At 42.7% G+C, this 15,810-nt stretch overlaps 1 protein-coding gene across 3 annotated transcripts in view; it reads right to left on the bottom strand.

Moving 5' to 3' along the window:
- The window catches only part of LOC121445005 (protein FAM104A-like), a 120,435-nt gene that overhangs the window by 5,811 nt on the left and 98,814 nt on the right, over window positions 1–15,810 (bottom strand). Inside the window, exons 3-5 of one of the 3 annotated variants that reach the window (XR_005973849.1) lie at window positions 12,256–12,502; window positions 11,010–11,097; window positions 9,839–10,098 (exon numbers count right to left, since the gene is read on the bottom strand). The gene's annotated coding sequence lies outside the window, so the exon portion shown is untranslated. The remainder of the gene's footprint in view (window positions 1–9,838; window positions 10,099–11,009; window positions 11,098–12,255; window positions 12,503–15,810) is intronic. The other 2 variants (XR_005973850.1, XR_005973851.1) reach the window with 2 other exon arrangements.

Below are 15,810 nucleotides of genomic sequence, written 5' to 3'. Positions count from 1 at the left end.
TGAAAGATTGTTTTTTCACTATACCTTTACAAGAAAAGGACAGAGAAAAATTTGCCTTCATAATGCCTACTTATAATAATTCTCAACCTACTAGGAGATACCCGTGGACCATCCTTCCACAGGGAATGTTCAATATCCTCACCCTATTCCAATACTTTGTAAGTCAGTCATTGAAAATAATACATTAAAAAAATCCTAAATCTATAATTTACCATTACATGGATGACATGTTGCTATCTGATTCAAACATAGACACTTTAAAAAGAATGTTTGAAGACTTAAAGAAAGTTTTCCAAAATGGGGATTACAAATTACTCCTGAAAAAAAAACAGAGAGGAGATTCTGTCAGTTACCTAGGTGATAAAATAGGTTTACACAAAATTAAACACAAAAGGCACAAATTAGAAGAGACTGATTGCAGACTCTGAATGACTTTCAAAGATTGTTAGGAAATATTTTCAATCTATGACTGGCTGTTGGGATAACACCTGATCTATTAATTCATTTAAACAAAACCTTAGATGACAAAGACTTAAATAGTCCCAGAGAATTAACAGCTGAGGTGGAAAAGGAATTGATTGTCATTGAATAAAAATTACAGGATGCACATGTGGATAGGGTGAATCCAAATCTTAATTGCATTTTAGTCATATTGCCTTCCAGAATTTCCCCCAAAGTAACTTTAATGCAAAGGGAAGATATTATCTTAGAATGGATATTTTTACCACATAAACCAAGTAAAAAATTAAAAACTTATGTGGAAAAGTCTCTGGATTAATTTTAAAAGGAAAATTGAGACTTCTTCAACTAGCAGGAATAGACCCAGCAGAGATTATAGTGCCTTTTACTACTGAGGAAATTTAAAATGTATGGGAAGACAATGAACCTTGGCAAAGAGCTTGTGCTCTTTTTAGGAAGTGTGTTGAAGGCCTCAGAATTCCATAAGAAACATCATGTCAATAGCAAAGGTTTAAAGAAAGAGTTTTCTATTACATGTCAACAAGCTAAGGAAATTATAAAGAGATGTCCTACTTGCTCTTTCTATAACCAAATACTGATACCTGCAGGGATTAACCCAAAGGGTACTCAAAGGAATGAAATCTGGCAGATGGATGTGTTCCACTTTACAGAATTTGGAAAATTAAAATATGTACACCACACCATAGAAACGCATTCAGGTTTTCAATGGGCAACTGCTTTAAGCTCAGAAAAGGCTGATTCAGTAATCATACATTTATTAGAAGTTATGGCCATTATGGGTAAACCTGCACAAATAAAGACAGATAATGGTTCAGCATATATCTCTAAGAAAATGAAACAGTTTTTTAAGTGTTATAATATAAAGCATATTACAGGTATACCAAACAATCCTACAGGTCAGGCAGTTATAGAAAGATCAAATCGAAGGATATGTTTTTTTATAAAAAAAAACAGAAAGGAATGGAAAATACCCCCAGAAATAGATTACAAAATGCTTTATTAACCTTAAATTTTCTTAACGCTAATGAAAAAGGAACAGCAGCAGCAGAGAAACACTGGATAATAAAAAAGTCTTCTGAATTAAATCAGCTGGTGCATTTCAAGGATGTGTTGACCTCACAATAGAAGCCAGGAGATGTGCTATGTTGGGGAAGAGTTTTGCTCTTGTTTCAACAGGAGAAGAAAAGTTATGCATACCGTCAAAATTAATAAAGATTCAGTTTGAAGAAGAGAAATTTCTTGAGAAAGAGAAATGACAGCTCATCCACAGAGGTGACAACCAATCAGGTGGTAAGGAAACCTTATAAGGGTTGGGGCAGAGTATGTTCTTGTCTTTGCAGGAAAATATTCATCTTCAAAAAGTCAAGAGATCCTGGACAGCTAGATGCCTCAAGAGGAAAAGATAATTATCCAGATAGAATCACCAAGCAAAGAAAATTATCACTTATGAGGATGGGTCATCTGAGGTTAAGAATCTCTGAATATGAATTGGAATAGTAGTCATGATTCACTTAAAAATCAAAGCTGGCTTTGGAGTTGGACAATGGCTCTATCCTTCTCTAAATCCAAGCGTGTTCTTAAAAGGAAAATTCAGAGTTTCTGTCTCAGGTCAGGAACCATCTGGTCTGGGACAGAAAGAAGAAATAATTTAGAAAAAAATGTACTTTTCTTCATACATATTTTTGTCTCTATCACACATTTTATTGAATATATGTCTGTATAAACAATGAGCAATTAATTTTCCTGAAGTAATCGTTGAACTTTCCAGGAAGAAGATGAGGCCCTACAACTACAACTCCACCTGGTTGATATGACATCATGAAGCTGATAGCGCTACTTTAAGTCCTAATTTGTGTACCAGCTGATCAAGATGGTTCAAACTTGGTTAGGTGAAATGATGCACTTTTTTACAAAGTTCTGGACAGAACTCCAAATAGGAACCTTAGAAAAACCCTACTGAATACTCAGACTATTTGCAATTATACCAGACAGTAATCTTGAACCTTAATCATCATTTTATTTTCACAGGATCCCATAGAAAGAACATCACCCTCATGACAGCTGGAAGTAATTCTAGAAGACAATGCCCCCTCTCCAACAAAGTTTGTCCTCAGAGTTAGGGACATTATTTGGTGGTTGATTATAACTGTTATAGGATTGGGAAATGGGGGAAATTATGTAAGCTCAGGGATCTCTTTGAAAAAAGGGAGAAATTGGATTGGATAATAGATTAGTATGAGCTTACTCAATTAATAATAATAGTGAGTAATGGAGTGAATACTTGTGAGCTATTATTTGCATTGCAGAATTTGTTTGCTGTTCCCTGTTCGAGGAGAAGACTGTGATCTGTGAGTCAACCCCTAAATAAATAGCCCTTTATTATACTCAATTCTGAGTTAGTGTGGGATTTTGTTTTAGTGTCTGTCTTCAAAAGACAACACAAAAGGACATGAAATTAAATTAAGCAACACTGGGGCTGTAGGTGGGGATTGGGAAAGGGAGGGGAGAAGGGATAACAGAGAGTAGTAACAGGGGTGAATACAGCTCAATTATCTTATGTGTATATATGTAATTATCACAATGAAAGCCTCCCTTTTAATGACTAATATACACTGATAAAAACTGGAAAAGACAAAGCCGCTTTTGATGGGTGGCTGGGCACTGTGTCCTTTTCGGGTTATCAAATGTAGCAAGTGATGTTTGACTCCTGAATACCAAGGATCAGAACAATAAGCTTTATTGCCTTGGACTCCCAGTACCTAGCACATGCTGCTTTGTGGGTCCTTGGGAGACATTTCCCACACACCCGCTGCTCAAAGCATTAGGTCTCCATTCACAGAGTGACCAGCTCTTCCTGATCCCACCTAAAATAAAGTCTTTCCTATATCCAACAGCATTTGCTATCTGGTTGTAACCACTTCTGTAGTTAGCTGCCCTCCCACCATATCAATGTCTCCCACTGCCTAGCACAGTGTGTGAATGCCCTGCCCCAGACTCTGAACCTCTCCTACCACTCCTGTACTCATTCCTCCTGATCTTGCTAATCATCCAGTCACCTTTACACCTGACCCCTCTCTTCTTTCAACTATCTGCTGAGGTAGAATATTCATAGTGAGGCTAGCCCTGAGCACTTCACTTAACAGTGCACGCTGGAGGCAGAGGCTGGTGAACTCTGAGTTCCAGCCTAGCCTGGTCTACTGAGTGAAATCCAGGACAGTCAACGCTATATAGACAGAATACCCTGTCTCCAAAACAAAAGAAAATGAGAGCACAACAACAACAAAAGTTTCTGCCCTGGCATGACAGTCCAAATAGTGCAGCACTGACACACATACCTTAGCTGTAACCAACAGTTCCCAGTTTGGATTTCGAGCCTGCTCAGGAGGGAGAAATCCTGTCCGGTACTAGAACGCACAGCCTGCTGGAGTCATGAATCTTGGAGGAGATTCTACAACTGCTCTTTTACTAAACCAGCATAATTCCTGACTACATTCGAAGTGTTTTCCCTCATACCCATAGATAAGTGTTGTCCTCAACTCTCACTAAGGAAATGTCACTTTGTGACAGACACAAATCAATGCAAAAAACACACTGATCAAAAAGGAGAGAAGTCAGGTCCCAACAGATACATCTACAACAAATGTCCTGCTGCTATGACTCAGGGATCATTGTGGAAGAAGGCTCAGAAAGAATGTAAGAGCTGGAATAATACAGCCTCTGCTGTAAGACAGTTTGTGTGGTGACCTAGTGAAGCACTAACCTGAATGGTCTTCAGCTCCTGACCTTCCTGCCTCAAACTGCCCAATCCTAGGATTACAGGCCTACACCCCCAGGCCATCATTTATGCATTGCTTGTGCTAAATCCAGAGCTGTCTGCATTAGAGCCAAGCACCCTAACCACAGAGCTACATCTCCAGCTGTCCTTGGACATTTTCTAGGGAAAATCATCTCATGGAATGAAGTAGAAAGACCACGCACATCCACTTCAGAAAAGTATGATCCAAGAGCATTTCCAAGAACGCTAGTACTGGAGATATGAGCTTAAACAAGTACTTCCATCCTTTGTTAGTAGAGACAGGGATGATGGCAGAACAATGTGGGAAATTATAACAAAGGCAATTACCTCCAAGTGCTGTCATCGGGCACGTTTACAAGTGGAATAACACAGTTCAGGCTGTGAACTGCTCTGAGCCCTTCACATGTCTTCTCTTACCCAGGGGAATATGACCCAGGAAAGACCAACAAAAGATCCCATAATTCTTTCACGTGTGTTAGTTCTCTGCCTCTATGCTAAAGGAACATGCCCCAGGGCCAGAGACAGTGCTGTCTCTGGTTCTGCTTTCGTCCTGACAGATATCTGGTGGAATGGCTGCACAGACGATTTTGTGATCACAGGTGAAAATGTTGATTTCTGACGTGCTGGGACTTCTGAAATGGCTCAGTAACTGAAAAGTTTGCCTGATAGTGGGTAGCCTCACCCAGAGTTCACGCAAAAGTCTATTCTGGGACTACTCTTAGAAACCAGAAAAAAGTCAAAGCCAACGAAATATAAGGCAAAAACCACAAATGAAGGTGCTCACATCTAGAACCTGAGTAATAGACCTGAAGACCATTCCTTCAAGAGGACTGCTAGCTCAGGATTCACATTCCTCATGTCCATGTCTCACCCCACCATTTGTAATCTTTTGTGTGTGTGTGTGTGTGTGTGTGTGTGTGTGTGTGTGTGTGTTTCATTTTATTTTTTTTGAGAAAAGGAAAAAAAAGTTTCCCCCTCCTCCCAGCCTCCCATTCCCCTCCCCCTCCTCCCACCCTTCTCCCCCTCCCCCCACTCCTCTCCCCCTCCCTCTCCAGTCCAGAGAGCAGTCAGGGTTCCCTGCCCTGTGGAAAGTCCAAGGTCCTCCCCCCTCCTTCGTCTAGGAAGGTGAACATCCAAACTGGCTAGGCACCCACAAAGCCAGAACATGAAGTAGGATCAAAACCCCGTGTCATTGTCCTTGGCTTCTCATCAGCCCTCATTGTTCGCCATGTTCAGAGAGTCTGGTTTTATCCCATGCTTTTTCAGTCATAGTCAGGCTGGCCTTGGTGAGCTCCCAACAGATCAGCCCCACTGTCTCAGTGGGTGGGTGCACCCCTTGTGATCCTGACTTCCTTGCTCATCTTCTCCCTCCTTCCGCTCCTCATTGGGACCTTGGGAGCTCAGTCCAGTGCTCCAGTGTGTGTCTCTGTCTCTATCTCCATCAATCACCAGATGAAGGTTCTATGGTGATATACAAGATATTCGTCAGTATTGCTATAGGATAGGGTCATTTCAGGTTCCCTATCCTCATCTGCCCAAGGAACTAACTGGGGACATCGCCTTGGGCTCCTGGGAGCCACTCTAGGTTCAAGTCTCTTGCCAGCCCTAAGGTGGCTCCCTTAACTAAGAATTGTGCTTCCGTGCTCCCCTATCCAGCCTTCCTTTATCCCAATCATCCTGTTTCCCCAAATTCCCCCCATCCTCCCCTTCTCACTTTTCTCTCCCCATCTCCCCTTACCCCCAACCCACCCCACCCCCAAGATCCCACTTTTCTCCTCGGCAATTTTGTCTGCTTCCCATAGGCAAGAGGATAACTATATGTTTTTCCTTGGGTTCATCTTCTTACTTAGCTTTTTTAGGTTCACCAATTGTAGACTCCGTGACCCTTATTTATGGCTAGAAACCAATTATGAGTGAGTACATCCCATGTTCATCTTTTTGGGTCTGGGTTACCTCACTCAGGATAGTGTTTTCTATTTCCACCCATTTGCATGCAAAATTCAAGAAGTCATTGTTTTTTACCGCAGCGTGGTACTCTAATGTGTAGATATTCCACACTTTCTTCATCCATTCTTCCATTGAAGGACATCTAGGTTGTTTCCAGGTTCTGGCTATTACAAATAATACTGCTATGAACATAGTTGAACAAATGCTTTTGTCATATGATCGGGCATCTCTTATGTATATTCCCAAGAGTGGTATTGCTGGGTCCAGGGGACCATTTGTAATCTTGTGTCTATATCCTGCCCCACCATTTGTGATCTTGTGCCTATGTCCCTACTCCAGCATTTGTATGCTGGCATGACCCTCTTTTATGAATAGGAGGTACCAGTTGGTCCCACGTTGGTAAAGTTATTTGGGATGGTTGGATGAATTTTTTCAAGAGGCACTTGGAAGAGAGCCTGACACACACAGCAAACAGGAGTTATTCCTCATCTCCTAGCAAGTCATCATGGTTAAAAATGTCTGCCCAGGACAGTCACACTGACCAAGAGAGTCCTCTGTTCAAACTCAGGCCTATGAAACAGAAGTGGGGAGAAGGTATCACCCCCTTCCTGCTCTCCCCCAAGGTCACCAAAGGTCAGTTCAGAAACACCTTTGTTCCAACACTCTCCATGCAAGGTGAGACCTGCCTCCTCAGTATTCCCTTTCAGACTTAAAACCTTCAGGATTTTGACTGAAACAGGGCTCTGGGTGTGCCTAGGAACAAAGATTTCCTCAGAGAGTTTCTTGTACTCTGACTGGGTGATGGTTAGAAGGACCAGTGGCCATGTTTCAGAGGACTTTGGTAGAGAAATCATTTCAAACATTTTCTCTGCAGACTCATTTACATACTAGTATTTCCAATAAATGGACTGACTAGGTGAGAACAGTTGCCTGACATGGGATTCCTCTCTGTATGCTATGAATATGTTTTATTGGTTAATAAAGAAGCTGCTTTGGCCTATGGCAGGGCAGAATATTAGTAGGCAGAAAAACTAAACTGAATGCAGGAAAAAAAAATGGATACCAGCAGATGCCATTTAGCTGCTGAAGGAGAAAAGCACCAGAACCTTGTTGGTAAGCCACAGCCGCATGGCAAAACACAGATTAATAGAAATGGGGTAATTTAAGATGTAAGAGCTACCTATAAATATGCCTGAGCCATCAGCCAAACAGTGTTATAATTAATGTAGTCTCTATATCATTATTCTGGTATGGGCAGTCAGGAAACAAAAGCACAGATTGCATTTACATACTGGTGCCCAAACAATTGGGGCTAGCCAGCATAGATTGCCACCCACTTCCCATCTGGGGGCTTGTATGCTTGCTCAGGGTTAGGCACAAAATAGTCGAGAGAAGGTCAGCAGATTAGCACTCCCTCCCTGGGCAATCAGTGGACCGGGTCTTCTAGGTGTGCACAGGCAGGAGAACATGGCAAATTCCTGCCGCCATGCACAGATATATTTCCAGGGCACACAGCATGCTGCATGGCACATTTAGCTTTAATCAGAAAAAAAAAAAAGATTTATGTGCTGCACGGTGCTTCCCAGAACTGAGAAGTAAGCACGTTTCCCACCCAGCAGTCCCAGAGCTGGTAGTAAACAAACCTCTGCCATATTGAAAGTCAAAGAGAGATGAAGCCAGCATCCAGGGCTGCTGAGACCACACTGTTTACTATTTGAAAATGGTCCTAATCAAAAAAGGATTCCAAATATACAAGAAGACAGATTCAGACATAAAAGACCTCTAAACAAGACACAGTGTGTTTTCAAATTGTACATAGGCGAGAGAGGGGAGAGAGAGAGAGAGAGAGAGAGAGAGAGAGAGAGAGAGAGAGAGAGAGAGAGAGAGAGATTAAAGATACAATAAAGTAATATGAAAGAGTACAGGCAGACATAGATTAAAGGAATTCTAAAAAGCCACATAAAGATAGAAAATACACAGACAGTTTGGATTGTGTTTTCTTTAAAGTTTTTGGCTGTTAAAGAGCTAACTACAGAGAGACATTTGATTGTGGGGAATGCTAAGCTAAACATATATATATATATATATATATATATATATATATATATATATATATATATATATATAGTCTTCAAAATTTGAGTCTAAGTATATGTTACTCTGGAAAAGAGGTTCTGCTCTTGTTTCCAAAAGGATAAGAAGCTATGGATTCCTTCCAGGATAATGTGGTTTGATGAAAGGTCTCCATGAACCCTAAAAATACTTCACCCAACAAACAGGAGAAAGCAATTTGAAGAAAACAATGCCCAACTTGCAAAAATGATTGTTTATAAATGTTTGTTTTCATTTAAGGGGAGTTGATTATGAGTGATTAATAGTCAAAATAAATTACTTTTAAAAATAGGGGGATATGATTAGAGATGAATACTTTAAATTGGTATGGATATTGGTCTATTGATAAAAATTTAAGGTTGATTTTGTTACACTGTGTATAAGTATTTCTACACTTCTTTAAGATATTGTGTTTGTACATCTCATTTAAAAGTGTAATGTATAGTTAAGAAATATAGATTAATAGAGTCATCTATAATAATCAGAATTTTAATTATGTAGTTTAGGTTTTTCTAGACATACAGAGATAGATTTCAGTTAGATAGTAGTCAACACTTCAAAGACCTAGAGAACAAGGCAAAGGCAGGTGGTTTTCTGTGAGGTTGAAGCACAGGTATAGTGGTGCACACCTTTAATACCACTTGGGGGACAAAGGCAGATGGATGTCTGAGTTTCAGGCCAGCCTGGTCTATAGAGTTATATCTAGGACTGCCAAAGAAACAGAAAAACCCTGCCTCAAAACAGAAAAAATATATAATAAAAGAAATACAGTTTTTAAAAAGCCATGTAAAACTGGTAAATACATAGAGAGTATGGATACTGTCACAGACTTTCATGTCATCCAAAACTCCAGGCATGTGATAGATCATATTGTTCTTGGCCCTATCATCGGGCACCTAAGACATTTCCAGCCCTGACTATTGCAGAATACTCAATACACATTATTTTGTATCAACCTTCATGTACATCTTAAGTGGTTTCTTTGGTATATACAGTGGCAGTCCTGGTCATCTTCAGTGGGCATTTCATTTTGCTTTGCTTATATTTAGTTCAGGTTATGTATTGAAAGAGGGTCTAATTATGTAACTATAGCTGGCCCAAAACTCAGTGTATGGACCATACCATCCAAGCAATAATATAGATATGTCTTCTGCTGCATCTTGATACCTGGGATGGCCTATCATGCCCTGTCAATTGTGGAGAATATACTTAGAGTTGGGGGGTTGTGTGTAAGTCATGTGGCCCAAAGCCTGGAAATAGAGTCTTCTGACATGCATTCAAGTCTAATTGGCTCGTGAATGCATACAACCCATGGAGATACAGTTTCTTCAACAACAACAACAAAAAAAAAGGCCACATTTTCTAGACACGGATTTCGATCATTAGATCATAGCCATGAACCTAGGAACAGGATACAATACCTCATTTGGGAAGTCAATGTGCAGCAGAAAAACAAAGATCAAATTTGTACCTAATCATCTGAAATACCAATTTCCACCTCACCTGATTGTAGGAGACCATGTCTCATTGTCTCTGGAACAAGTCCAAGTTGCCTGGATGTCAAACTCTGATTCAGGACTAACTGCTACGGGATGGTGAAGGATGGAGAGTGGCCTTGAGGGAAGACAGACAGCTGATCTCCCAGAGATGAAGGCTTAAATGAGGTGGAAGGAAGGTGGAACATCCTTGTAGTGGTTTCTCGGGCACTGGAATCTGGACGTGTCTGTCAGCAGGATTCTTTTTCAGGCAGATTGGCTCATTACCTGCAGCGCGAATATAGGTAAGTGAGGAAGAGGAGACAGGAGTAGGTCAAATTGGCTAGCAGCTACTTATCTTGAGGAGCCAGCTAGATTTCTTTTTTCTTTTCATGTGAAATCAAGTTCCACTCCTTGCTTGAGGACCCTCGGGCTATCAGCCACCCAGGACTGGCCTCCACCCCCAGTGAACAGTGTGGAAACACTGGAGGGGACATGCCAGAGGCTCTGTGGCCTTGCTGGGACTCATTGTGACCAAAGCAGCATTTCCAAGGTGCTGTGAGTGACCAAACAGTGGAGGGATTAAAAAACTGGTCCCAAATTCTATCCTCAGGGCGTTCCTGAAGAAGAGGGATGTTTATGGTTAGGCCCATTTTAAAGGAGTGAGAACCCTTCCCCTCCCTCCTTTGACAGGCTGGGATTGCCTTTCTCTTAGAGTCCATGCAAGACTACAAGTTTCCATTTGTTCGTCTATGTCTGCTTCCTAGAGGCACACGCTGAAACTGCTCAGTGTGTCTTACATGACTCATCAAGCAGATGCAAGCAGTAGCCTGCTGCTCAAGGAAATGTCAATGTGAACATCTATGTATTCATTAAAATGTACTGAATTTGTATATTTATCGGGATTGGAGGTCGGGTCTCATACAGCTCAGTCTGGCCACAAATTTGTTTTCTAACAATAATAATCTTCAGATTTTGATCCTCCAACCTCCAATTCCCAAATGCCAGGATTCGAGGCCTGAGCAACCAAACCTGCTTTATGTGAGGCTTGGCATCAAACCAAAAGCATTCTGCATCATAGCCATTTTTATCAATAGAAGTACAGTCCCAGCCCCACTAAAGGGGATGGTAAGAACAGAAATAATGGGTTCTTCACAGCAGTGCACACACGAATACCATTGTACTTAGTCCATACTCACAAGTTCCATTGTCCTCACTTGTCCCCCTCTGACCTTCTGCTTAGCCCCTTCCTCGCCAAAACAGGATCTCTGGAGAACCAATCATCATCTACAAGGGCAACATTATCCTTCATTAGTGATGGCCAAAGAATTAGGGTATTATGGTCACCTTTTTGTCCCCATCTCTCTCTCTCTCTGATATTATGAAAGGGAGGAGCACAGTAGGCTTTGGCATGCTGTACCCAGGGAAGGATTAACAGGTCCTGGAAACTCCATGCAAATCTAGGCATGTTGGGTATTATTTAATTGCTGTGCTGTGTCGCCATCTACTGATGACTCCCAGCTCAACATTTGTGCCTCCATCTTGGTGATGGGCCTCAGTTTCTAGTCTCCTCCCAGACCACTCTTCCTGGATATTCTCAGGGACCCTGTGCACCAACATGAACACACACTCGTTGACCATTTGCAAATGTATGCCTCCTCTAGTCTTGGGAGTCTTTGAAAGGCTCTAACATCTACTGGACTGGACCAGTGCCTCAGAATCCTCCTCTGCACCCACCATCGCTAAGACATGCATACTGTCTAGATGACATGCCAATTCCTCTCTCACCCTCTCTGCCTCTTCTCCCCACTTCTCCTTCACTCTTATTGTTACAAGAAGACATGCAGTGACATGCAGAGGGTTCCTGAGACACATAGACTTCCCCACAGGTTGTCATGGCATTGCTACTTGTACACAGTATGGAAGCGTGTGTGGTGAGTATGTAAGCATGTCTGGTGACTGTGCAGGTGTGCATGAGTATATATATGTTGGTGCCAATTCCTCTTTCACACTCTCTGCCTCTTCTCCCCACCCCCGCCTCACTCAAATTGATGCAGGAACCATACAGCAACACACAGAGGGTTCCTGAGACACATAGACTTCCCCACAGGTTGTCATGGCATTGCTACTTGTACACAATATGGAAGCGTGTGTGGTGAGTATGTAAGCATGTCTGGTGCCTGTGCAGGTGTGCATGGGTATATATATATATATATATATATATATATATATATATATATATATATATATATATATATATATATATACACATATATGTTGGTGTGTAGTCTGCAAGAGCCCAAGAGCGGCAGGTACACAGTAGCCTGGAATCCCCAGAGTGCAGCAGTATGTGGGATGTTGAATGAGCTGTATCTGGGTTGAAAATCAGGTGCTGAGAAGCAGTGGCATTGTGTGGAGACAGAAAAAGAAAACCCAGTTTCATACCTTGCACAAAGGTGGTCAGAACTAGATGGAGGACAAAGGGAAAGGATACGAGACCTTTCCAGAGTGAACTGCGAGGGAGGCTCTGCTTTCTCTCCATTGGACTGAAGACAGGAGTCTGTCTCAGAAGCAGCTCTGTACAAACAGAGCCTGCTGGCTTCTGGGAAGGCATCCCTTGCTCTCAGTGAGGAATGCACAGTGAAGAATCAGCTGCATGTCGGCCATATCATGTTTTCCACTTTCCATTGCTCTTCATGAACAAGGGGGTAGGGGAATGGGCAAAGAGGGAAGAATAGCACCAGCTGTGATTCAAATGACCCAAGAAATACTCTATTCAGGATACCACATCATAATCGGCCATCACGGTTTTTATTGGTCCTCGTCCAGGTTTTTTCCTTTTTTTTTTTTTTTTTTTTTTGGTTTGTTTTGTATTTTCCTCTCTTTAAGCTGAAAGCTTATGCCAGCATTAGCAGAATGACCTTGTGGTCACCAAACCCTGTTATCTATCCCTCTGCCCTGCATAGGCTAGATCACCTCTCATCTCTTAATTGGTCCTGGGCTGGGTAACTGAACATAGAATTTTGAAGTAGTTATGGCTGGGAAAGTTAATTTGAGCTCTGATTAGAGCACGGAGGTTTTTTTATCTCCATGCCTTTCCACTGGCAGAGAGAAGGTGAAGACTGAAATTAGCTCTCAGAGTCTGAATGTGTCCTAACACATGGATTGCAGAGTATGGGAAACACAGGCCAATACCAAGAATGTCTTCTCAAACTGTCCATTAAGAGATGACACCTAACCCAAAGCTCTTTGGACTGGGAAGGCTAGAAGAATGTTTCAAGTGCTTGGCACAAATTTTGTGTTCCAGGCATACAAGAGGGACATATGAGACAACCAGCAAAACTACCTGCAGGCCTTCTCCTCTCACCCTCCCCAGCCACTTCCCCACACCTAATCCCTAGTTTCATTCCCAGCTCTACATCAGAACACCCATCACTACCTTCCCTGCTCCCTGACCCATCTACTGTGTTGCCTTCAACTCTTACACTTCTAACCTCAATCCCTACACTTGATCCTTTGGTCTACAGCCCATCTCCAACACACACTGCTGATAACCCAAGGACATCTCCTCCCAGGCCAACAAGTACAATGAAGGCAGACACACACCTCTACTCCTGCTCCTGGGATCTGATTCCACCAGGCTCATCCCCAGATCTGTAGCTGGACACCTGCTGTGCTCCCCTCTCCTCTCTGACCTTATACCCAAAGCATCTTAAAGACCTCCTTCTCCAAGGCTCCCTCCCTAAATTCATCCCCATATCCCAGCCTCCAACACCAGCAGGCATTGCATGTGGCTCTTTCACCAATCTGTGCAGGTAGATCCTGTGTCCTGGTAGCCACACCCCCTTAATAAATGCAAATTGTGTCTGTGTATCTGCGGTTTGCTGATGCCCTGGTGGATGGCTGGGAGGCAGATGCTTAGTTCCATGTCTTGGGGGGAGCACACTGGGATTTACAGGATGCAGAGTACAAAGTGTGGCAGGGGAGGCAGTGCACACTGCCTGCAGGAGTATTAAGTGCTGACAGGTTAATGGGGCTACAAGGGGAGAGGAATGATGATGGGCTGTACCCTGGGGCCTAGGGCCTAGAGAGTGGGGATATCCAGGCAGGAGATTAGTCCCTCATCACTTCCTCCAATAGGTGCTGGTGATACTTGAGCCTCTGGGGGCTGCAAACTTGTGCACCCACTTTAGAAATCGCTATGGAAGTTTCTCAGAAAAAATTGGAGTCAGTCTACCTCAAGACTCAGCAATACCACACTTGGGCATTTACCCAAAGGATGCTCAACCATACCACATGGATATTTGCTCAGCAATGCTTATTGTAATTGTGGCACAATAGACAGAAGCTAGAAACAACCTAGATGTCCCTCAAAAGAAGAATGGATAAAGAAAATGGGACACATTTATACCATGGAGTATTACTAAGTTGTTGAAAACAATCACATCATGAAATTGACAGGCAAACGGATAGAACTTGAAAAAAATCTTCCTGAGTGAGGTAACCCGGCCCAGAAATACAAACAGTGTATATACTAACTCACAAGTGGATATTAGAGATGTAATGCAAAGAATAATAAGGCTACAATCCTCAGCCTCAGAGAAGGTAGGATGCAAGCAGGACCCTAATAGAGAAAAATGGATTGAGTAGGACTGGGAAATAGATGAGATCTCCTGGGTAAACCGGTGGCCAGTGGTAGAGTGGAGGGTATGGGGGATGAGAACAGGAGGGAACCAGATGGGCAAGTAGTGGGAGGGATGGACTACTTGAAGAGCAATGAAAGAGACATCTCAATAGATGAAGCCATTATGGGGTTAGAGAGAAACCTGGTGCTAGGGAAATCCCCAGGAATCCACAGGGTGACCCCAGCTAAGACTCCTGCCAGCAGTGGAGTGAATGCCTAAACTGGTCTTTTCCTGTAAACAGATTGGTGACTACCACAATTATCACTATAGAACCGTCATCCAGTAACTGATGGAAGCAGATGCAGAGATCCACAGACAAGCCACTGGGCCAAGTTCAGGAAGTCCAATCGAAGAAAGGGACGAGGGTTTTATGTGCAAGGCAAGGTCGAGATCGAGACAGGGAATCCCACAGACAGCAGACCCAATCTCCTGGGACCTCATGGACTCTGGATCAACATATGGGAAGTGTAGTATGGATTCTAATTGGTATTAATAATGAAAACACAGAGTCAGCTATGAGGGATGAAAGCTGAAGGGTCAGAGAAGCAGAATGGGCAGTCACAGCAGAGTTGTTACCTCTACCAATGCTCAGACCAAAAGGACAATCCTCAGACTGAACTCAGACTGCTTCAGACTGCCCTGAATTCCTGTCTCCTCCTGCCTTATATTCCTCTCTCCACCCAGTCATGTCACTCCTGTCTCCACCTCCCTAGTGCTGGGGCTGAAAAGGTGGGATCCCAAGTGCTGAGATCACCTTTGTGTGAGCTCTGTTTCTCTTTTAGAGAAATTCAGTCTCTTCTAGGACAGGGTGGCCTTCAACTAATAGAGATCCTTCTGCCTCTCTCTCCCAAATCCTGGGATTAAAGGGTATGCCACCACTCCTTGGCCTCTAGTGGCTTAGCTCTGTACTCTGATGTTCAGGCTTTATTTGTTAAGACACAAGCAAAATATCACTACCAGGGAGCCTGAATGGGACAGAGCTACACCCTCTATAAGTGAACAACAGTTGTATGACTTTGTCTGATTGTAAGATCCCTGGCATTGAGACCAGGATCTATCCCTGGTGCATGAGCTAGCTTTTTTGGAGCCCACTCCCTATGGGGAAATGCCTTGTTCAGGCTTGATGTAGGGGAAGGGCCTTGGTCCTGCCTCAACTTCATATGCCAGGCTTCCTTGACTTCGCATAGGAAGCCTTACATTTTCTGGGATGCCTATTGGGGGTTGGGGGTGGGAAGTGGGAGGGAATAGGAGGAGGTTAGGGAGGGGGAACTGTGGTGGGTATATAAAATGAATAAAAAGTTTAAAATCTTAATGC

This window comes from Microtus oregoni, unplaced genomic scaffold (assembly GCF_018167655.1).
Source record: "Microtus oregoni isolate MIOR12 unplaced genomic scaffold, Mior012 000153F_000, whole genome shotgun sequence".
NCBI classification, from domain to species: Eukaryota; Metazoa; Chordata; class Mammalia; order Rodentia; family Cricetidae; genus Microtus; species Microtus oregoni.
The sequence above is the reverse complement of the archived record's forward strand: the minus strand, read 5'-3'. Positions and strand labels throughout refer to the sequence as shown.